We start from the raw sequence: 25,321 nt of genomic DNA on the forward strand, positions 1-25,321 counted from the left end.
TCGTCCAATAATCGGCTAAATCAGCCGACATACGACCGCTCGTTCAAAAGTCGGGTCAGTGTGTGCAGTGACACGATGGTCGAAAGTCTGCCCAAATGGACGATCGTCGCCTCATTTGGTTGGTCGTACCGTTTAATATTTTCGTTCCAATCTCATTTCCATTGTGTAGGGTGTATAAACTTCCGACCAATCTACAACAGTGAGTACGAAATTACAGTCATTGCTCACAACAACATGGCTGTAAAAAGTCGCTAAAGGGACGTCCGCTCTTCCCTTTATCGTCCTAAACAAGGCTAGTGTGTATGCAGTCCATGGACCGAGCGATCGGGACATCAATCGCATGTAAAATCGATCTGCATAAAAAGTTGGTGCAAAATTCTGTAGTGTGTACCCAGCTTAAGTTGATGAAGAAGAGGCTGATAACACAATAACATTAGTTCCCATCAAATCTGACTGCCTAGTTTTCTTTATTCCTGAACAGAAGGTTCCTTATCTGTATTGGAAAGGGATTTCCATTCTCAATAGGGATAAATGTTCCGTATGCCAATGCCCAGTAATGCTTCTTTATACATGAATCCAACTGACTGAACACAACAAGAAAGGTGTAGGGTGTTTGTTTTCACCACCATCTGTATATGTTGACAGCGTGAGCTTATTTGGTAACAATTTGTAAAATTAATAACCAATCTTTTTTTTAAAGAACTGCTGACAGATCTTTGTGTTTTTCTACCAGTTTTAGGTATGCTGAAAGGTCAAGAGTTGCTGTTTCTTCCATTTTTTTGTATCTATATAACATATTTTGTATCTATTGAAATTAAATAAAAGTTTAGTCTGTCATTGGAATATCTGAGAATTTGTGATGTACTACAGCAATGGCATGGATGGTGAAACAGTGAACTCATGCCATTCATGTATGGGAGACCTGAAATTGGTGTCTTACGTATTACTGAAAGATGGTCAAATGTATTTAACTTCTTTTCAAAAAAAGCCACTACATTAAGACATCACTAAACATAAAAGGTAAATTGCCTAAAATAAAATTGCTATAAATGACATTTATAAATATGTGTAATAGTTTACTTAGCTTATGTGTTTTTGTCAGTTAGATGCATAGTCCATGCATTATTACACCCATCTTGCTGCAGTGAAGAATGCCATCATCCCCTGCAAAATGAATTTACTCTATATTTTGCCAGACAAAATCCATGTATTGTGTAGAAAAACAGGTCACAAACAGAGTTTTATGATGTTACAATGTCATGGATGTGTTTAGTTTCAAGAATAATTCCCTGTATGCAGCATTTATGCTTAACAGCTTTGAAGCATTTCGTTGTATGTATCACCAGAATAATCTACAATAATCTTTCAGAGTGTATGATGTTTGGCCACATTCACTGTATTGTGTCACTTTGCTTATCATTTATTGTAATTATAACTGCTTTTTTATTCAGTTCTAAGTGTCACAGCAGACATAGCAATGCATACACATTTTGATGGCCCAAAGGAATGTTGTAAATGTTGTAAAATTATAGCCACGCCCCCTCACATGTTGGTCACGCCCACTGGTGGTGGGGCGTGGAAACCCCCCTCCTCAAATCCTGTGTTTGCCCCTGAAACTATACATAAGAATAATGAAAGCAAAGCCAAGAACCTTAAAGTGTAACCTGCAATGCAGTACTTTGTCTCCAGGGGAGGGCTGGCAATTTTAGCCTGGGGGGCAAGACTCAACTCAGCAGCCTATTAGGAACATTTTAAATGAAAAAAAAATGCCCAGTGATCCAGCCCAAGATAGCCCACTATGGGACCGGACCATGGGGACATTCCCCCTGCCTTCCAGCCCAGCCTGCCCCTGATTGTTTTCTAGTAAAGTAATTGAGAGCTGGAGCACTTCTTTTGTTCATCTCTAAAGTGTAGTCTAATCCTCCATGCACCTTAATTGTAATATGGATTTATTAACCTCTTTGCTGTACAGAGTTGCTAGTTTATTAGGTACACCTGTCTGTCCCATGAAATGAAGTCCTCTGTTAGTGAGGTTCATACTCACGGACAGTTAGTACATGCATTCTACCATATGTAAAGGCATTGGGGAGGCCTAAGGTGAGCACCAAATAGTGTTAAACATGTTAGCAATAAATATGTGTCAAACACATTTGCATTCGATATGTGTTTTCATAAGTGTTACAAAAATGTAACGCTTCCCAAAATCAGACTCGAGCCCCTACAATCTATTTTGCACACAGTGGCTAGATTGATTTTCCTTGCAAACCGTTTTTTGGCCTGCTGAGTCACTCTGTCAGTCTCTACATTGGGTGCCTGTTTTTTAAAGAATCCAATATTAATAAATAAATGATGATGATGATTCTCAGTTACAGGACTTTTTTCAGGTTGCACCCACTTCCCTCGCACCACAAGACTTTTCTTCAAACCTTCGAGCGTTCTCTGAAAATCCACCTCTTCAGACAAGCTTATAATTTTCCTCTACCACCCTCTTAATCTCCCTAGGTTACCCTATTACCACTCTCTACACAGCTAACACAAGACAACAACCCTCTGACCAACACAGTTGTGTGACTGAGCATACAGCCCACTAAATACTTTGTAACCTTTGCACTCTAGCTGGACAAATTTGCAATATGATGTAGCACTTACTCTTTTGTATCAAACCATTGTCCCTTAGATTGTAAACTTGTGAGCAGGGCCTTTTTACCTCTCTGTACGTATGTATTACCCAGTATTGTTTTATTACTGTTTGTTCCCAATTGTAAAGCGCACGGAATCTGCTGGCGCTATATAAATGTTTATGATGATGTGAATGAAACTTCAGTACATTGCAACATTGTGTGATGTAAAATATCTTTAACACTGTCAATATGAGACACTCCACCATCAACAATTCCTCGATAACAACTTTCTTTTAGGCCATTACTCACTGCTGTTGCATTAAATGCTAGTAATAATTCACATTGATTGTTATTGCATTTGACATGTGATGATTATGGAGTGCTTGCAATTACAGTTGGGGGAGGTCAAAGGAGTACACTCTTTTGACCCCAATGCGCTCACTTGCTGTAAGTGCAAGTAAATGGAGCACGCAGTGTTGCAAAGAATGCACCGTCGCGCAATCACTCTCAACAGCAAGTGCAAATGACTGTGGCATGGGATTATTGTAACTACTGTGTTACGAAAAATCTGTTTACATGTTTTAACTTGATTAAAAGAAACTAAATAAAGCATGCATTTTGACACCAATGGGTGAGGGCCCTTATCTTTATGACAGTTTAGGCTATTCTTAAATACTTCTCAGTTTCTTTTTTATTTATTTTAGCTTAAAAATTAAAATAGTCAATAATCAGTTAAGTTTTCAATTGAAGATCAACGTTCTAAATCTGCTCTTGTATTTAACTTTAATTCACCACTCTTGCTCATTCATGGAAGGTCACTGGTTGACACTGTAATCTATTGCTAGAACCATGCACAATACACCACTGCTTTGGATTAATGGAGAGTGCAAGGGGCTTCTCTACTAGATTTCATGAACAATAATCTGTAGGATAGGGTGTTGGTCTTAAATTTCAGATAAGTCCAGGATACAAGACATTGACTTATAAGGTCTTTACTATCTCTCTGTGGAGTCTATTTATTATAAACAGTCTCTTTGTGACGATAAGTAATATTTTTTTATTGCTGCTTATTGAAAAATCATACCGCCAAGAGGGCTATTGTGGACCATGTCCCTTTGATGCTTAGGGCTAAGCAAAAAAAAGCCATAAAGCTGGTGAAAAGGGTTTAAGCTTTTTGATAAATCTACTCTTGTTTCTCTTACCCCTGGCAACGCATCTTTTTTCTTATTGCCTCATAACAATAAGTTGTATTGTTTTTCTTTCTACCTCACAGGTATATATACACCGTGATATGAGAATCTCCTCTATCTATTCAGCTATATTACACATATCTTGGCTCTGCATTATTTGTATGAGATTACTATATAGTTTTCGTTTATGCCTCACAGACGATCAAGGCACAGGAATTACCTCATAAAATCCCTACATCCTTTCTCTAAGCTCTATTAGCACATCTTTACAGACGTTACCTTTGCCTTTCATTTTCCTTCTTATCTATATTTTATTCTAATATGACACCACCTCTTTCAGCTCAAACATCCCTGAAATCTTTCCTGCCCGCAACCAGATTGCAGCGCTGACCAGCTAGTACCACACACAAGTATACTTTACATTTCAGACCGCCTACAACAATACCATTTATTCAACAGTGACAATGACACTGCTGGTCATTGGCACACATGAAAGTGCTAGAGGTGTATCATCCAAATAACATCCAGTAAAGGGCTATCCTCAAGTTGAAAAGAGACTGTATAAGCTGTGTAGAGTAATAGACAGATACAATTGGAAAACTAATGACAGTATATGACAATGGGAGTGGAAGACATGCTAGAATGCTCTGCTCATTGTACCCTTTCTTGGATGGTGCATGGCAGCAGACAACCTAACAACAGTGTAATTGTGTTTTGTGGCAGACACTGGGTTCCTTGAGTTATATTTGTGGATGTTTCTATATTGCTGCTGATCAAGTCCATCCTTTCACAGCAGCAATGTATTAACATTCAAACTGCCTTATTCAGCAAGTTGATGACACTGTGAGGCCAATCTATTATATGCATAGACCATATCTTATTGCGCTTTAAGAAAATCTTGATGCAGCTGCATTCTTGCACAGTATTTTCAGCTACATGTATCATAAGATATGTGCAACTCAAAATGCACACTTAAGAGCACAATTTTGCGGCCTGAATTTTACATTTACATTCAAGCCACAAAAATGCGTTCTATTCTAAGGAGCATAATTAGTAAGCGGTGGTTCTGACGAACCGCCGATTTTAGACGCTTAGCCATTATTTTTTAAAATGGCAATTTTATTAAAGACAATTGCTTTTTAAAAAAATGATGGCAAAGCGTTGGAATCTCTGCTTAGTAAATATACCCCTAAATGAGGCCATTCACTAGCCCAGCTATTACCTTATACTGTTAACTGCTGCATCAAATATCACAATGTCTATCCTCATAATGCCACTCACTGCATTACACCAAAGCGAGTAGTCTTGCTGTACAATGAATTTTGTTTAATTCACCATCACTATTTAGTGAACTGACCTTGCATTGTGCAGCATGTGCTGATATAAGATTATTTGGTAAGAAATCCGCAACATATCCAAAAAACGCAAATAATCAACATGAATTGCTTAGTTTTGAATGTGTACAGTAATTGGGCTGAATATATTTACCCTATCCATAAACCTAGAATCTTTATGAGAAGAAATGCTATATGTGTGTTTTTTTCATAACAGCTGCTATAGATATGATTACCAGATGTACAGTTTTACTTAGATATATGACCTATTTAATGGTCTGTCAGAGCACACAGATTGTGAACAAATTACCTGTTTATCCGGTATTCAGACAGTCAGTCTCCCAGACCTTATTCCCTTGGGTTCTACATTAAAGGGAATCTGCAATAGGTGTAAACATTCTGTACCTTCTCATTGTTTCTTCAACTTCTTAATATATATCCTTCGTTTTCAGTGTCCATTTATTACATTACCAGAACATGACAGCCTCTTGTACCATATACATATATCAAGTTGGGTGACTTGTTTCATTGAAGTGCATTCATTTCACTTTTTTCTTTTTCACCTCTGCAGTTGGCTCCTAAAATCTGTGTCGCAAACATTCTAATGCATGTTGGTAAATGGTCAGTAGTTGGCCCTGGGCAAAGTGTAGTTGGCCCTGGGCAAAGTGCAGTTGGCCCTGGGCGTGACACCCAAACCCATATATATATATATATATATATATATAAATAAATATATATATATATAAAAGCTGTGTCTATAGTCTTATAGTCTGCCCCCTGTATCCAAAACTGCTAAAATTACAACAGAAGAAAAATAGATAACAGAGAATAGATATTACAGAGAATGGCTCAGCTGTTAGATACAAGTATGCATTTGGACTTTTAAATTATATAACTGCTCAAATTCCCATACTGAAATCCTCAATCTCTACAGTAATTAAGGAGAACGCATACACAAATTTATTCTACGTGGTATATGGTCCTGGCTGGTTTAAACAAAATCTTTTCTTCTACCTCTCCCCTTTGCTAGCAAAGTTATGGTCAACTAGATGACTTTTATCACATATGGTGGAACTGTCCAAAGATCTCTAACTCTGGTCAGATATTAAAAAAAAAAAAAGTTTTAGGCGACATACTACAAACTAATGCTGTACTATGCCTTTAGAATTCTCTCTTGGGTCTCCCTTCCTCAGTCTTATCTAAAAATTCTAAGAAATTTAAACTTCAGGTTCTCCAAGCCACCAGGTGCTCAGTAGCGACAGTATGGAAGCAAACTCTACCACTTCTCATTTATATAATTAAAAGTAAGATTTAGTTCATAGCTGGTATGGAAAAAATTACCCACTTAATAAAGGGAACTAATTTAACTAAATGTGTGGGAACCATGGTTTTGGAATCTCCAAATACTCCCTAATTACATTTCTGTTGACCTGAAGTTTTCAAAAATACAAATTGGAGAGGATCCGCTACACAGCCTATTACAATTAATGGGTATATAAGTATACACAGCTGTTTGAAGGATAATGCTAGAAAAAAACATGTGTCTACAACACTGACATTCTCAATGAAGTTGATATCCCTTAGAGTCAATAATCTCCCCTTTTAGACCATGTGCCGTCTCCCAACCCCATTATGTACCACCCAAGTCTTCCAACCCCATTCCTTTAGTTTCTCTTTTCTTTTTTCCCCTATTCCCTCAGTTCCCCAATCTACTCCAGTTCCGCTGATATAAATTATACATCAAGACAACATAGAAGTAACACATACAAGTTTACAGTATTAATGTTCTTTATTTTGTATGGTATTTACACATTTACATACTGGCTAAAGAATCTTGCTGTACCTGTCAAAAAATGTAACTGAAATATATAAAATTACAAACTGCATCTTTATCTCCAAACTCCAAAACAAAGGTCTATTGTAGAGTCATAACCATTATAAACACATGCACACATATAACAGGCAGGCCCATAGATACAAGTGTCACACATAACAAATTATTTATACTGTTTTCCACATATGTTGGATAACACATGAACATGGGAGGATCCTGGCATAGTATAAAATAAAGGATTTATTTAAAGTCATTTAAGTTTGTGCAAAGCAGATTACCAAACCTGGAATGCAATGAAATATACACCATGTGCAAAGTTATTCAAACAGAGCCAGCCACTCAGGCAGAACATTTGCTTCTTTGAACTACCGAGTTTTCCATAGGAAAAAACTGAAATAAAGACATTACAAAGTAATTTCTTACTGTTTATTTTTCTAGATGACCAGTAATTAGCAGGTCTCACTTTTAATTTCCACATTCATGTTTGACAACATGAGTTGTGCTAAGACACATTCCCAATACCTGTCATTCATTACTCTGTTATTTTATAAAATCCATGCAACAATAGTAGGTATTAAACTAGTATCTTTTACATTTTGACATGGCTTATTCTTTTCAGCTTAATGACATGAACAGCCTTTTGAATTGTGCATTGACTGAATATTTAGTTAGTTTGTGACATGCATGCTCCATTTCAGGGGCGGAACAGAGCATTGACGTCCCATAGCAAAATTTGGGTAGAGGCCCTGCTCTGCTATCAAAAGAGCATAGCATGGCCTCTTCTGAGCATGCACAGTAAAGCCCCTCACTGTGTATGCGCCAGACCCCCATATGCAGAGCAGAGTGGGTGTTCGGAGAGGGCAGGGGTTCGTCTTAGGGGCAACCCAACTCCCAAACTCGTAGCAGGCACACCGCATGCAGTGGCTGTAGTTCAATCATATGTTTTATTATTATTACTATTAGTTGTAGTATCTAACAAATAGAGGCTAGAACAAGAAATTTGAAACAGAAGGGATACTAGAATATTATGAACGGCCCACAGCTGAAACATTTAAATTAAAGCACTGCAAACACAGGCAACTTTATTCCATGCATGGAAAAGTATGGAAAATGATGGGGTGATGTGTTACTACAGAAGTGAGCCCCATGGAAACTTTTAAACAATATTAAGATATGGCATAACTTTCATCTAGTAACTTGTAATATTTTACATGTTTAATCAAGTTTTGTTTTATATTACCGCAGCCCTTGGAACATAAAAGAATGTGCTCCTCTATTTCCAATTAGTGTGTGACAGCCCTTCTTCTACCCCTAGAGCCTGTGATGGCCAAGTGCTTGTTAAGGGCTAAATGCTGCCACAGGAAGGAAGCATCTATTTACACCAAGATAAAATGGGGGTGAGGGGTTGGCTGTGTTCTCTTTCGCCCAGGGCACTAAAATTTTCTCGTTACGGCTCTAAGTACAGGGATTTCCTCCTGAACTCTTTAGCTTGGATATATGTGGTTGTGATTCATACAGCTTTATCTGTCATTTATCGCTTACAAATGCTTTTTCAATATCACATTAAATAATTTGATCCCTTTATCTCATTTTAATTGAGACATTATCCATGTACACATATGGATTTGTCTTGAGTGAAAAGTGATTGTTAGAGTGATCTCTCTTACTTGTCTCTTATGCTTAGCTTCAGCGAAGCGAATTTATACAATCTCGCTTCGCCTTTCACACCCACTTTGGAGTGCCGTGGATTGCAGAAATATGAAAACACTGGTTGTTCTCTAATTAAGATTATCTGGAGATTAGTATTTAATACTTTGCTTGTATACAATCAGTAGTTGATAAGTGTAAACCCCTAAGGGGTCATTTTCTCCACCGTCTGGATTTTTTTTTTGAACAGCAGTGTAAATTGGATCTTATTACAATTTAATGTGGTGCTGGATAAACCATATATCCTAGCTGCATAGACCAAAACAGATGTATAATCTTGCCTTAGATGCAAGGCATAATATTTAGTGGTGCATATTTCATCTAAGGGAAGGCGAGAGGGGCATGTAGGTGGTTGGAGGCGGGACATCTCTTTCATGGTGCTGGCCACACCCCTTCTGGCGGTGTTGCGCTGCTCGCAATAGGCCCTTCATAAATCTTAGCTCCAGGCTTATATGACCTTTAATCTGACGTATCACAAAGATGAGGTCAGCCATTAGGTATAAAAATGTAGATGGGGAAAAACTCATATCCAAGTGGACAGTTTGCAAGTCAAATTAAAAGACCAACACAGAGTTAAAAAAAATATTATCACATAAACTCTGCTGAAACAGCAGAAATATTTAAGTATTCAGAGGAACGAGCTAGTTTGTAATTCCTCTTTAGAACTTATTATTATTTAATTATAAAAGAATAAACTACAGTGTTCCACCCTATTGCTGGAAGGTTTGCTGTTGTTTTTCTTTATAATGGATGTATATTTTAACAAAGAACCTGTTGGTTTCTAGTTTCTCTTTCATATCGTTCTTTTAGGTTCCTTCATAAATGTTTTCTGAGCCCCATCTAGCGATGGCAGTAGAGAGTACTGTCTTACTGATATGTCAGGTGTGAGAATCCCACTGACCAGGTCATAGAATTATTACATAGCATTATTGAACAACAAATCTTCCCATTCTCCTCTGGATCTCAAGCTCTCAGCACTAAACTTTAGAGCAAAGTGATCCATGGCAACTCTTCAACTCTCACTGCAGGGAACCCAAAATATGTCCTGTAATAATGCACTAATGTATTAATATTTAGAAATAATGTGGCAGGTCTCACTTTACGTTTGTAAAAGTTACAGAAAGTTTTTTCATTTTCTTCTTCTAAAAAATATCAATTGCTAAACTATAAATAATGTCAATTCTGTGCCATGGTTTTTGATTTTTGAAATTCCTACAATGATTCATGGGATGGACTTTCATGTATTTCAAATCTCTAATGCAGAATTCAGAAAATAGCTCATCTTTTTCCGGCTTAGAGTACTGATTAATAATTGTTTAACTCCCAGTGTTTTTCCATTTCATGTTGTCTACCGTGCATGCATTTACATGCTATTAGCCAATTGAGGATGTGTGCCCACAGGCCTAGATGTAAATATTACCCATTTTACACCCACCCACAGGTTCGAGTGATTACATGCTAAGAGTAAGTCTTCAGTACTGTATTGATATCCTTGTTATTCTGAACTAATATGTTTGTCATACATATGTATGCTGCTCATTGTTCTATGTCATTAATGAGTGTCATGCAACTGTGTTTATCGTCATGCTAACATATTGTATCGAATTTATACCACTGCCATTTTGCATCCAGCTTGTATTTTATTGTTACAGTCATTTAAGCCACTTTAAGCCCATCAGAGGCATGTCCCTCATTTATTCAATATCCATTGATTTACTGACCTTCCGTTTGTCAGGCTGTTTAATAAAAATGTCAAGTGGCTTTTTCTGGTGTGTGTGAGTCATCACCAGTCATTTACAGGCAGTGGTTTCACAAATCAACCCCTGGTAGAACTTGCCAAGTGCTACAAACCCATAGAGAGTATACAACTTGGGTGGAGGCACTGCATTAGAGAACAGGTGAGATATAGCTAACTGTAAAATCCCCCTCCATGTACACAGAGGTACCCAGCAGGGCAGGGGCTACACAAGTTACAAGAATAATTAAGCCCCAAATGGTACTCAACCAGAAGAAATAGAATTTGACCCAATGTTCTTAAAAAAATGCCACTGTACAGTTTTGATAAGAAGTCATTTAACTTTTGTTAAATCTATAGTAAATTTGCAAAACACTGGACAATTGTTTCTGTACTTATTTTCTGTTACATTTCTGAATGCTGAATTGTAAAAAAAATCTATCGGTGTAACACACTGCTGACAGAAGTCTAGTCTTGATCTTGCCTTCTATTGGGCACTGAACATTTCACCCTACCCAACTTTGTGGAGAAGGTTCCTGGCCACAATTGTGAAGAGGAATGGTTTTATACATCCGGATAAAATGGCACCAGTTGTAAAATACATCCCTCTGCATAAACCTTTATTGTTTTATGACCTGTTATATTTTATTTCATGTTCTGCTTATACTAGTTAGTTGCCTTTTCATTACTTCATAGGCACCGTTTTTTGCTCTTTATTGTATATTGAATTTGTCATGCATTTAAAAAAAACTTTCCATTGACTTCCATTGAAACACTAGCATAGATCAAAGAACAATGTGATCACTATACTATCGATGTCATTTAATTAGCAACGAGAAAAAAAAAATGTTTAGCTGCCTAAAAACTTTGCTGAAACACCACAAGGCATTGCAAATGGATTATAAGTTCTTTCAAAGTACAGAATTGAAAAGTTCTGCATAGGCATATTTTCTGTAATTTGCTATACTGATTTAGCTTGCAGGGTTCATGCACATAATCCATTCACTTTAAATTTAAAAAATGCGAACACCATGATTTAACAGATGTGTCAAAACAGACATTGCGATTTGCATCAAAAATACAGAACAAGAAAAGTGACCTTTAGCAGTTTTTAAAAAATGCAGAATAATAACTTGTCAAAGATAAATGTTTAAAGACTGAAAATTCACAGATTTTATCATACTATAACGCTGATTTTTTTGCAATATATACAGTTATACAACAATGTTCATGAAATGTATATAGCAATAGTGAGAGTACATTTTAATTTGTCAAACCCCACAATTTAGACAATTTCATGTATCTGCCATAGGTGTTTCAAAAAGAAAAAATGCTGGCTGAGGCCAAAGTGTGTAATAATGTAACTAAGTGTGATGCGTCTACCTTTGCTGTTTGCACTGGAAATTTGAAAACCACAGATATTGGTGATGACATAATGGTGGGGACGGTCCTTTATGCAGGACTGCATACATGACCGCTTGCCAAATCACAAGATGCTAAGATACCATTACATGTACTCTGCTAGATGCAAGTAGATAGGGACATTTATTATCAAAATAGACCAATTTGGGGAAATTTACTAAACTGCTGTTTGTGCTTTTTAAAACTTTCAGAAATTGGATGTTTTTTTAAAACACAAACCATAGTATTTGCCAGCCTCCAGTTTGCATTATAACAAATCCAATGCAGTGGCAGGCTGGGTTGGAGGGCAGGGGGGCATCTGCCCCCTGGGCCGGTCCCATTGTGAGCTACCTTGAGCTATGTTGCTGGCAACCTCCATTTTTTTCTTTTAAAATGTTCCTAATAGGCTGCTCAGTTGAGTCTTGGCCCCCGGGCTAAAATTTACCAGCCCTTCCCTGATCTAATGTATGAATATTTGAAAGGACACAAACCGCTAGTTTCTGAAACCAAACTGAAGTTGTTCATTTGAAAATGCCCAAAAAGGTATCTGTTCACTCATCCTTCATTGTCTTTACTCTGAGTTACATGCAAACTTAAAACCAGTTTATATGTGTCCAGAGCAAATATGCATCAATCATTATCAAATCAAAAACTGCAACTGTTTTGTGTAGGTTCAGAATTTGCGCTTGGTATGGAAAATATTTTAAAGACATTTCTCAAAGGGGCATGTTTAACTTAACCCTTACTGTACTGCACTTGCATGTGAATGCACCTGATCCCCCTCTCCAATTGCAAAAGGCTGTATGTGTTATATACGTGTGAACTGTGTAATCATCAATAGTATAGGGGCCTATTCATCTCAGATATTAGGGAGTGAGGCTGCTAAGACTCAAACACCAGTTGTAGGATGGCATGTGTGGCATAGTTAATGCAGTGGGCCCTCTAAAGTGCACCGTGGTACATTGAAAAACAAACTATACCCCTATATAAAGAGACGTCATAGGGAAAAAGTGGCAGAAGTCTGCTACTGCAACTGGATGTCTCCCCTCCCGTATTTGGAATACCATTCTAATAGAAAAAGTTGAGGTACATCGTACCTGTGGAACTGATTGAAGGTGTTGCCATGAATGACAGTGACAGGTCTACAGAACAGCAAAAGGTGTAGTAGTAGTAGTAGTAGTAGTAGTAGTAGTAGTAGTAGTAGTAGTAGTAATACGATTCCTTTGATAATCAATATAACATCATATGATAAATGTGTGAAAATCAATGCACACAGATAGGCAAATGTATGTACAGAAATATGCCATTATTATGACATGTCTTAAATTGAGAGTGTATATTGTACGGTGATTTAAATCTGCCTAGTTTGTAGACATATATTTCCCATGGTTCAACGAAAATGTCCCTCATGCAGATAAATGCCACTAAGTCAACCAGGTGAACCAACAGATGATGAGGAAGCTAGAGAGAACACATAAAAAAATGCAAATGTTGTATAAACATGTTAAGAAACTATCAATGAATTTAGAAATAGCAGCAAATGCACAAAAGGGATGGGTGAAATACAAGACTATAATAAGACAATAACCTAGCACTCGACTGCCACTAGAAAAAAAATGCATCTAAAGTATTGGTAAAATGCAAAGGGTTAGTTGCATACCTTTGCAAATATGTATGTAAGCCATCCATTACTTTATAAGCCATCCTTCACTTCATGGCATCTTGTTAAAAAGATGGTCCTAACTCAATACAGTCAGTGTACCCATAGTGGCATAGTGGGAGTCCATAAAAGGTAGGAAAAAACAATCCTTACTTACATTTACAGAACAATCATGATGATATGCTGCACCACCTCAGCAGAAACAACATCTGTAATAAGGTGTTGACGCAACAACGGAGGGAGAAGACAATACTCATGGTCAACCACCATGTTATCAACATTGGTTTAGCTGCAGAGGATGCATACATGTCTAGCCACCACTCTCAGCGTCCAGCCACTCACTCATCCACTACAAGAGAATGCTGCATGAAGTAGGTAGATAAATGCAGATTTATAGCACGGTTTACAACTTGTATAACAGCTTTAGCGCACGTACCGAATGTGCCTCCTTCATCCGAGAGTAATGTAACTTGAGAAATCTCACCTTCGTCAGAACCAGGTCTAAAGTATTAGATTTTTTAGTGGATAGCCATTGATAAATTGTACAGGCTGTATCCTGTAAATTTCAAAATTACTATTTGAGATATGTCTGCTTGAAATAATGTGGTTTGACTTTGATAAACTGCAGTTTATCTATATATATATATATATATATATATATATATATATATATATATATATATATATATATATATATATATATATATATATATTATAGATGTAAAAAAGTGTATAGTGGCGGCAATGTTCATGTCCAAAAAAATGTGTTTATGCAATAAATCCCTCACCCTAAAAAGTTGCTTAGTGCAGCGTCCGACTCCGAACATTTACATCAACACAAAAATAGATTGACACAAATTTGACCACATCCACAATCCATTAAGACCATGAACCCGATCCACCCAGCCATGCCTCCACTTTACTGTGTCCACCTCTTATATCAATAGGACATTAAAGGTGGAATTGGCACAGTACCACAAATATGGGCATCAATCAAACTGCAGCACAACAAAGAAACTAGAAATACTCACTCATTTTACATAAGTCCCAACTGTCACAATTTAAGTGGTTCTGCGGGACAGTCCTAGTAGCCAGGACTTTTGTCCCAACTTCCTGAGAATGTTGTTCACCACAGCAGAGCAGTACTTAAGGCTAACATCGATTTTTGCAAACAGTGACCATTTTGAGAAACTATTCTTTGGGCCATGAGCCTGCTTTCACATGATATATAAAAATAAGCACAACTAAACACACAAAATGCATTTTGCACTTCAGAATTCCAAGTAGGTCTCCAGGACTCAGGGAGAGCAGGTAATTTTCCCAGGTCCTGCCCACTCCCTAGTGAAATGGATGGGATGGGTCCTCCATGATGCAATTAGCAGCTAATCTCGTCATTTTGGCCCTGTGGCGAAAAGACCTGATTGGAGGAGAGAATATAAAAGTCGCTAAGTATGATGTTATGGTTCACAAAGTCAAAATATTTAAAGAGAACAGATTAGATCAGATTTGTGAAAAAGTACATTTTACATAGTGTATTCTACTCCTTCTGTCCGGGAGAGAGCATAATATATCGGTACCCACTATTTGCAAATGCCTTATCAAATATTTTCATGTAGCTTGCAGGTCCTAACTAAATACCCTGCTCTTTGACAATCACTAGCAGACATGAAAGAAATGTGTATTACTGTAAATATCCCTGTGAAAAGTAAGATTTGTACAAAACATTACAGAATGGAACAAGTAGATAAAAATATATATCTTCCAAACATTACTGTAGCTCCCTGTTTTGAATTATGTATCCTTACTTTGTGTATTTCACTGTTCTGCTACTTAAAAAATATTTCATGCATAATTTACGCTACAGTTCAACAGCGACCAATTTATAATTTAGATTATCCCTAAATATATCCCTTGTAGCTATACATTCACATTTTACTAAATGTCATTTTGTCATTGCATATTACTGTACTGTAAATTTGCATTCTTGGTTTTATAATGGGACCTTTTCTCTTCCTAATCACAACTCGGTGAGATCTTTGAAATCCTATATTCTGTAGATGCAGTGCGTCATATTACTGCTAAGAGAAAAAAAATATTCTTATGTTTTGCCCCATTCCTACAATATATGTTATCTAAAGTTTGAATGATAACCCTGTAAGTAAGCTTTTCAAGAATGTTTGCCTAGTTTTCCCGGTGGGCGTGACAATGCCCCAATCCCTGCTGCACAGCAATGCAATTTACAGCAGGACCATAATGACACAAATCGACTTGGGCTTTCAGTTCCACTTTTTTTCAAGATAATAAAAATAATAATAATAATAATAATAATAATAATAATAATAATAATAATAATAAACTAGTCTAAAAATAGATAATTAATATTTAAAAATGTAAAAAAAAATATTTAAACATTCAAAGATTTTTAGAAGATATATTATTCAAAGAATCAAGAAATTTTTCAATTATTTACTTCTGTTATCTCCATCCTGAGATGGTGATAACAGAACAAGTATTGTGGCGGTACTTGTAATGCTTGTTAAATAGGCTTCTCCATGCCAAAGTATGGTGATGCCATCGCTGGTGAAAATTGGAGAATCATACCACCAACAGTAACTCTTTGATGTTTAGGGCAATACAACAAAAAATGCTGTTTTATCTGGAGGGTTTTCTGCCATTTGATAAATATGCCCCTTATGTGCAATTGAGTTGTGCTAATAATAGTTATACCACAATGCTAACTAGACAGGGAAAGAAAACAATTAGTGAAAGGTAAAAAAAGAAAATAGTGAGGCAATAAGAATGAATGAAATATATGGCATAATGTGTACAAATAAAATGGGTTCAATTAACATATCTTAAGATGCATGTTATATGACAAATCAACACTAGTTTTGGAGTTTTTTTTAAATGTCAATAAACAGTAAGACACAAATGCCAATGCGAATGAATCACACGTGAAAACATAATTTTTTTCTCAACTAGTTCAATTCCATTGACATATTTTTTGTGTATTCAGATGCATTCATGGGCAAAATGCGCCTTACTTGTGGTCAGCGTTCCTGGCTCATCTCATGATTCCTATGTTATGTAGTAATCAGCGGTTTTTCAATAATCTTGAAAAATTTAATTTTCCACAAGGTTGGATGCTGAGTGTTTTTTCTTATACTAAAAAAATTAAATATTAAAATATGCTTCCATTTTTAAATAAAGTAGTATAATGTGTTGTTCTTTTTATTTTTTAGGAGATGCAGGATATGGAAGCTATACCTTGCTGCTAACGCCACTTGCAAATTCCGCTACCACAGTCTCTTCCATTGGGCACAATTGGCAGGTGCGGGCCCTGCGCTGCAGCGCTGCCTCGGACGGGCCCTGCGCTGAAAAAAAAAATCCTGCAAAAAAAAAAAAAGAAAGAAAAGAAAATACTTACCTTGTGGTCACTTGGTCACGTCAGCTGGTGATCCGGCTCCCTCCCTGGTCCCCTCTTCCGTGCTGTGTTCGCAGTGAATGTTGGGCGTGACGTCATGCCCAACATTCACTGCAAGCACAGCACGGAGGAGTGCAGAACAGAGAGACTCAGCGCGGAAAAAAAAAAGAGAGAGGGGGCTTTAGGTAAGTTAAGGGGGCCCCTATATATATAAAAAAAGTGATATATATAATCACTTTTTTAACATACATATATATTTATTTTACACACACATATATATATATATATATATATATATATATATATATATATATATTATATATATATATTTTATATTTAGGGGCCCCCGATGCACTGCATTGCCCGGGGGCCCATAATGTAGTTAAGGTGGCCCTGACCACAGTGGAACAAAGATACAACACAGCGCACATCCCTACCAGAGGTGTGTTATAGAGCACATCTTTGGGGACTTTAAAAGACGCTTTCACAGTCTAGGCAGATCCGGTTGTGTGCTGAGGTCACCTTCAAAGGTTTGTTAGTTGTTCTATTTTGCACAACATTTGTTTAGAAAAATGTTGATGATAACCCGCTCTGCTGGTGCATCATCATCATAATCAGCTATTTATATAGCGCTACTAATTCCACAGCGCTGTACAGAGAACTCACTCACATCAGTCCCTGCCCCATTGGAGCTTACAGTCTAAACTCCCTAACATACACACACTTAGGGGCATAATTGTCGGCGGAAACGCCGAATATGTTGCGGTCCGCACATTATTACCGTTATTACGGTAATAATGTAACGGTAATAATGTGCGGAAAATTTTCGCGCTGGATATCAGCTCGCAGCTCCCTGAGCTGAAATCCAGCTAACTACTACCGTAATAACGGTAGGTAGTAGTTTTTACGCGCTGCGGAAACGGAACAATTGAATATGCCCCATAGAAAGAGAGACTAGGGTCAATTTGATAGCAGCCAGTTAACCTACTAATATGTTTTTGGAATGTGGGAGGAAACCGGAGCACCCGGAGGAACCCCACACGAACACGGGGAGAACATACAAACTCCACACAGATAAGGCCATGGTCAGGAATCGAACTCATGACCCCAGTGCTGTGAGGCAGAAGTGCTAACCACTAAGCCACAGTGCTGCCCTAGCATAGGGGAGTTTACTTTTATTTGAAATTCATCAAGAATGGTGGCTGTAGTAAAGCATTTAATCGAAATGCCAGAAACTTTAAAATAAAACTTGTAAAAATAGCATGATGGCAGCGGGACATTGATGGGTTGTGAAAAATATCATTACTCGCAGTCTATTGAATCGTCCCCTAAAAGTCTTCTGGAAATGAATAGGTGACCCTAGCAAATGATTGAAATATTAGAAGTTGAATGGAATCCTGGTATTTCTCAGGATCTTGATCTTTTTCCTGCTTCAACTGAGATAAGTGATGCTGGCAGCTTGATCCTGTTTGCTACGTCATTGAAGAATTCTTCTCACTTATGTTTATTGTACTTTATTGCCATTTAAGTGATCAGGAAGGAGGTGTGTCTGCACAGATTGATTAAATATGTTTTTTTCCCTCAAGGAGTTCCATTGAGCACCTCTTCAAAGTATGTGTAAAGCAGAGCATTTATTTAAAGTGCCCAATTAATTCACTGCTAAAACGTGTAAAAAACAGCTAATTGAATCGTCCCCTAAGAGTGTTCTGGAAATAAATTGGTGTTCACTAGTAAATAAGTTAAATAAATTACACATTGCTATAAAGGCTCATTTAACCATCACCAGGTAACATTATAAAGTAGCCCTTACATGATAAGGCAGTGTTGGGTAATTCTACATGACTAATTTAGTACTGATAGAGTGAGGCATTACTTCCAATGAGAAAACCACCAACAGGTTTGAGTTGCACATATCTTAAGATAACTGCAAGCTTAAATCTAAGTTATGTGTATATATGTAAATAATGTATTTATGTGCCCAGAGCAAAGATGAGACAATCATCATCAACCCCTAAACATGCAACCAGTTTATTTATGTGCAAAACTTACCGTATTTCCCCATGTATAAGACGCACCTCTTTACCAAAAATTTTGAGTTTAAAACCTAGGTGTGTCTTATACAGGGGTAGCGAGGATGCAGGGGGGAAGCTGCATTACAGGGGCAGCGGGGGGGATCCAGGAGGAGGGGGACAGGCAGAGAGTGGCAGCGGGGGGGATCCAGGAGATGGGGTACAGAGGCACAGTGGCAGGGGGGGGGCGGCAATTGCAGGAAGAGTGTGCTGCCCGGCTGCTCTAATCACAATCAGAGCAGAGCAGCCGGCCATTACACTCTCCCTGCCTTTTTTGACAGCTACCGTAATTTTTTTAAAAACTGTTTGGGGCCAAAATTAAGGTGCGTCTTATACATGGGGAAATACGGTATGTCTTGTAATGTACTTCAGGGGCAAACGCAGTATTTCTGTAGGAGGGTTTCTGAATGATTGATTTCAGAACAAAGCAAAGAAACTGACGCAGTAAACCTGGAAATAGACACTTTTTTTACTGTTACATTTTTTACGTATATAACAAATACAGTTGAGTGCTAAAGTGTTGCTTATACACAGTTGTATCTAGTGACCAGATTAGACTAACATTATATTTAAAAGGGTAAAATTATGTTGTTTTACACACTGTACAAAAGCATTTTACCTGTGGTGACGTCAGCTGCATCTATCACACAGTGTGTTTTAGGCATGGACTGTGCTGCAGTAAGTATACAGTAAGATACACTTACCATAGAAATAGAAGTTCTTGCTGTGTCCACTGTGTGGTTGATGCCGCTGACTGGACTCCAGGTAAAATGCCTTAAGGAATGTAGGAGTATATTAATCACTTTGGAATCTATATTTATACCAAAAGGATAAATGCAGGGAGTTGTCTCTATAAACCTTAATATAGGTTAGTGAATACTATCTGTGAACTCAGAGAAGAATATCCCTCACCCCCTACTCATTCACTCAGCATTCAACCTTCAATAGTTAATTAACAACCCCCTATAACTGGCAGCCTGAGGGACAGAAGAAACACTGATAGGAATGTAGCACACCAATACTTGATAGCTTTATTTTTACACTGAATTTTAAAGTTGATCTTGGACATGCCCTACCCCAACTATAAATCTGTCCCCACATTTTTTGAATCAGGTCCTATATATCTGCCGATGCACATGTGCAGTGACCAGGAAATCTTCTATAAACTGTATATATAAAATAAGAAGTTTGTTTGTTTGTTTGATCGATTGTTGGCGAATATCTTCCACAGCTCTAAAGGTAAATCTGCCAAATACATAGTTAAGTTACAATATTTTGGTTGTACACAATTGTTTGATTGCTGGAAGGAAATCTCGGGACAACACGACATTACAATACATTCTCTCTGTACGGCGCTGCAGATGCCTTGTGGCGCCTTATAAATAAATATTAATAATAATAATAATAATTACAACCAGGGGCGGGCTGGGCCAGGGGAAGGGGGCATCGGTATCCCGGGCAGCTCAGTTCCACCGCTGTTAGGGCCGGCCCTCGGATGCAATATTGTCTGATTTTTACCGTCATTGGACGCGGCCGCATCGTGTGTCATGTGATGCGGCTGCCTGTGCGCCCCTCGGGCTGAAATCTGCCAGCCCGCGCCCGATTACGACAATGCGATAAAGCAACAAATCTTATTTTCTAAACACCAGTTTTTGGTCTATTTACCACATAATTGGCTATAAATATATATATATATATATACACACACATAGGCAAACCGAGGGGGGTTTCCTAGTGCCTGGAACCCACCCCCCCTCCAAGCCTGGGGCACTGTATAATTGAGGTGGTTGGACCCTGCTCCAGCTTCACACAGCTCTTCTTGAAAAGGGAGAGCTGCGTGCACCTAACAGTAGTGCACACAGCATTGCCCATGTATATTATGGGGATAGGAAGAGTTGGAGAGTAGCAAAGCACTATCTAAAATTATAGCTACGCCCCCATGCATGCTGGTCACACCCACTGGCGGCGTGGTGTGGAAACCCCCATCTACAAATCCTGCATTTGCCCCTGATATATATATATATATATATATAAAAAATTCAGAAAGGGCTGAAATTTGGTATACTAAGATGTTTTTAATTTGTTAATTGTTAAAAGTGTTTATAAAGATTTAAAAATATATATATATATATTTCTTGAAGGAGAAGTGACAGTTGGGTGTGGTTGGTGGTTGCCGGGGGTGACAGTGGGGAGTGGTTGGTGGTTGAGGCCTGGGCTATGGCCCAAATGCATGACAAGAACCTTTTTAACACCTTAAGTAGCTTGATTTGACTAGAATGCATGAGTATCATGCACGGGTTAACTTGTAGATATATATATATATATATATATATATATATATATATATATATATATATATATATATACACAAACTGCTAAACTTTAAAAATCGGACCCATGCAATGCCAGGCGATCTTGCTTGTAACTTTTAAATGACAAATTGTTTACACTTTCTTTTTAATCCTTCTACAAATCCATGTATGTTATCACCATAAGTAAATTAACCACGTCTTAACCGTCCACTGCATTTCTTTGTCTTTGTGGTGGCCAATTGCTCTGAGATTATATAGGACAACATGAAATAATGGACCTCAGTGGACAGTGACGGTAGAAGTATCCAGGGAGTGGTCAACAGTCTACTTAGGTTCCTGACCACCCAACTGGCTAAATACAGGTGCATTATTTTCTGGGTCGTTAAGACCCCCTATCTTGTTAAGCTTAGCATCCATGTTGCATTAGTAGACAAAAATGCCACAATTCACTGATAATCTTGCATCTTTTGACAGTGAACTTCCAAAGATTGTTTAATTGGTTCATATACAGAAAAGGAAACAAAGAAAGCAACATAAGACATTTTTTGAATAACTAGAGTAATGACTGATTGGGATCAAGTCTAAAGGAGCCACAGGCAGGGTAGAGGCTTTGAGTTCACTTACCACCAGCTCCAGTGCAACCTGTTCAACAACCCACGGTGTGCAAACAATTGTATGAAGGTTAACAGAGCTGCCCACCTGATTATATACCAGTCAGAGGTGACCACATGATTATACACCTGCTAGCAGAGATGTTGCATGATTAAATATGAGCCAGAGGTGCCCACATAATTATATACCAGCCAGCAGATGTGCCACATATTTATACAACAGAGGTACCCACATCATAATCTACCTGTCAGATGTGTCCACATGAGTAGATAGCCACCAGCAGAGGTGCCCACATCATTATATTCCTGCTAGCAAGGTTGCCTAATAATTATGTATAAGCTAGAGGTGCCCATATAATTTTATACCAGCCAGTAAAGGTGCCCAGATCCTTATATACCAGATTGAGGTGCCTACCGCTCACATTATCACAAGCCATCCACTAGAATTGCTGACATGATTATACCCATATGATTATATACCAGTCAGATGGAGCCCACAATTATATAATATCAAGCAGCCAGGAGCAGTTCCCACCTGATTATTAAGCTAGAGGTGCTATATGACTATAAAATAGCCAGCAATGGTACCCATATGGTTATATACCAGTCAATAGAGGTGCCTACATATTTTTACAGCAGCCAGAAATGCCCATTTGATTCTATACCAGCAAGTACAGTTATCTACATGGTTATATGCCAGCCAGCAGAGCTACAAACAGGAGTTATTATAAAGCGTCCTGCTCAACGCCCCCCATCACTACAAATCCCATTAACTTGTAAAGTCAGTTGTGTACTCACAGGAGAGAGGGGGGCTTCCAAGAGAAAAGGCTGTTAGGCAGTGGACAGTTCCCTAACAGCACAGAGTAGTGATGTGAAGCTCCTGACAGACTGCTGAATGAAGAAATGTTGCGACAAACGCAGCTCTATAAAAAATAAAAGTTCAAACTTGTAAAATTGTTATACATCACATGTACATGAAATATTAAGGCATTCATTATTAACACAATGATATAATTGACAAAGGTCTATTATCGCCTCCATCAGCGATATAAAAGTTGTTTATTTAAACATATTCCCTCAATAGTACTCACTAGGTTGAGCTTTCTCACCCTTCCATTTGCATGATCTGATCGCCTTCTAAACATTTTCAAATTCAATGTCATGGGCAGTACATAGTTCTTTTGTACCCTTTTTTGTGGTGGATCTCTTTAACTTTTTTATGTATTTAATTTTTGCATATAACCTATATTGCACAAAGAAATTATGTAAAAGAAAAAAAAAAAAAAGTATGAAACTGGTGGTGCAAACTAAGGGTCCGCTCATTTTCCTAGTATGGATGGTACATAGCTGAAAGTGCCAAAATGTGGACAACAATGTGCATCGCACTCTTACAGTGTGGTTTATGTCATAGTGTTTCCATCCATGTAAATACAATATTAGTATTTTTCATATAAAATCCCCCCTGACTGTTCTGCCTATAGTTTCATGTGTTTATTAATGCATAAGATACTTAAATTACCAGAAAGTTTATCAAAGTATATAATATCTAAATAGAATAACAATAGAAGTTATTATTGAAACAGGATGGCACATCCTGTTGGAGCACTGAAGTAAGGAACCACATTTATGTGCAGAAAGGACTGTCGTCCAGGTGACTTGAGTTTTGGTCACTGTGTTCTGAAATGACAGGTCCTATTAACATGTTATATTGAAACAACTTTACAAACAAACATTTAAATTACATTGAGCTTGGGTTTAAATCAATCATTTCTTAGTCACATATGCACAAGCCTTAATTTACTAATTGTTAGTGAAATACCAACAAATGTCTGTATCAAATGCGACCTAATTCTACAACCCATGTGAAATCCTTACACACAGTTAATGAAGGCAATCTGTCCCTACATATAACGAGAACCTCTGTATACTACAGAACAGGCAGGCTTGCCAGCGGAGACCTCAAACCAGTTACATTGAATATTTTATTTTCATACAGTAAGTTATCCAACCTCTGCTGTGGTTTAACACATATATATGGAGAGAGAGAGGGAGACAGAGTAATGCTATGTTCCTGTGTTAAACGTACTTGCACCCCTCTGCTGGCTATATACAAATAACATTAGAGCCCTTGTGCTTGCTTGTCTCAGTCTGCACTTACCTGAGAGCGCTGGAAGTCGACTTGCATTTAATCCTTACAACCACACACAGCCTACGATAACGACAGATGACTTCTGAGCCCACTCTCCTCCCGTTGTATGCTGTGTGACTGCCACTCTTCCACTTTAGGCTTTGCTTTTCTTTCGTCTTTTCTTTATAGTTGTTACCTCATTTCTTGCTTGGCTGTCCCTCTGCAGCTCCCACTAGTGATTGAGAAGCTGCCTGTAAGCTGGTGCTTCCAGCCCACACAGCCACTACCGTCTACTAGCACAGAGCTGCTCCCTACACAGACCTCACTCACGCGACTTATTACCTCACTGGTGCTAGAGACCGGAGGGGGCTCCAAATTACACACAAATACCCTCACCATAACTTATAAAGATAGAAAAGATCATAACATTATTAGTCAAACACGTGATATAATAATATTACACTGCTACCAATTTATGTGTTATTATTATTATCAAACTTTATGTAGAATAAAGTAATTCAATATTTTTATACAGTGTTTAGTTTGTAAATTAAAAAAAAAAAGTTTTGAAGGTGCTAATAAAGGTGTTTATGGGCTAATACTTGACTGCGCAATTCAGCACTGCAGAGGTTCCAAACTGTTTTATTTTTGCATAAATGTTCAACAAATTGCATTCTATTACTCAGTATAGTACATTTCCCCCCACCTAGAGGGCCCATAGAGGCCATTGGTTATCCCCTTTACTAGAACAGTTCAATACTGAGTGGTCCTGTGCCACATGCGCAAACTGATACTAGATTTTTGAGCACTTGAGCTTCAAGGCTAGTGAGCCACATTAATAGTCTGTTATTTAATTATTAACATTTATTTATATAGCGCCTGCATAATCTGTAGCGCTTTACAATTGGGGACAAACACAGTGATAAAACAAGACTAGGTATTACAGGCAGAGAGGTAAGAAGGCCCTGCTCACAATCTTACATTCTATAAGGAAATATGAGTTTGATACATGAGGTTAAATACCACTTATTAAACACTGGTTCAGCCTGATAACAGTGGAAAAAAGTGCTTAGTGGGGCTATTCAGTCAGACATAATGGGGTTTTTGAATGTAGAAGGAGAATAAATGTAAGATTGTGGGACCTGTGTAGTGTGGTGGTAAAGGGTTACAATAGTCTAAGGAGGTTAAGAAGGTGTCTCAGAAATCTGGTAAGTTTGCCTAAAGACATGAGGTAAGCCCCAGTACCCCTAGAACCTGCCATGTCAGTATACAGCTGAATCTCAGGGCTGAACACT

General features: G+C 37.8%; 1 protein-coding gene across 2 annotated transcripts in view; it reads right to left on the reverse strand.

The window, feature by feature from the left end:
- BMPR1B (bone morphogenetic protein receptor type 1B) overlaps positions 1–24,354 on the reverse strand; it is a 349,352-nt gene extending 324,998 nt beyond the window's left edge. For both annotated transcript variants that reach the window (XM_075201541.1, XM_075201552.1), the window contains exons 1-2: positions 24,057–24,354; positions 22,697–22,821 (exon numbers count right to left, since the gene is read on the reverse strand). The gene's annotated coding sequence lies outside the window, so the exon portion shown is untranslated. The remainder of the gene's footprint in view (positions 1–22,696; positions 22,822–24,056) is intronic.
- Between the last annotated feature and the right edge of the window lie 967 nt (positions 24,355–25,321).

Source organism: Mixophyes fleayi, chromosome 1 (assembly GCF_038048845.1).
Source record: "Mixophyes fleayi isolate aMixFle1 chromosome 1, aMixFle1.hap1, whole genome shotgun sequence".
NCBI classification, from domain to species: domain Eukaryota; kingdom Metazoa; phylum Chordata; class Amphibia; order Anura; family Limnodynastidae; genus Mixophyes; species Mixophyes fleayi.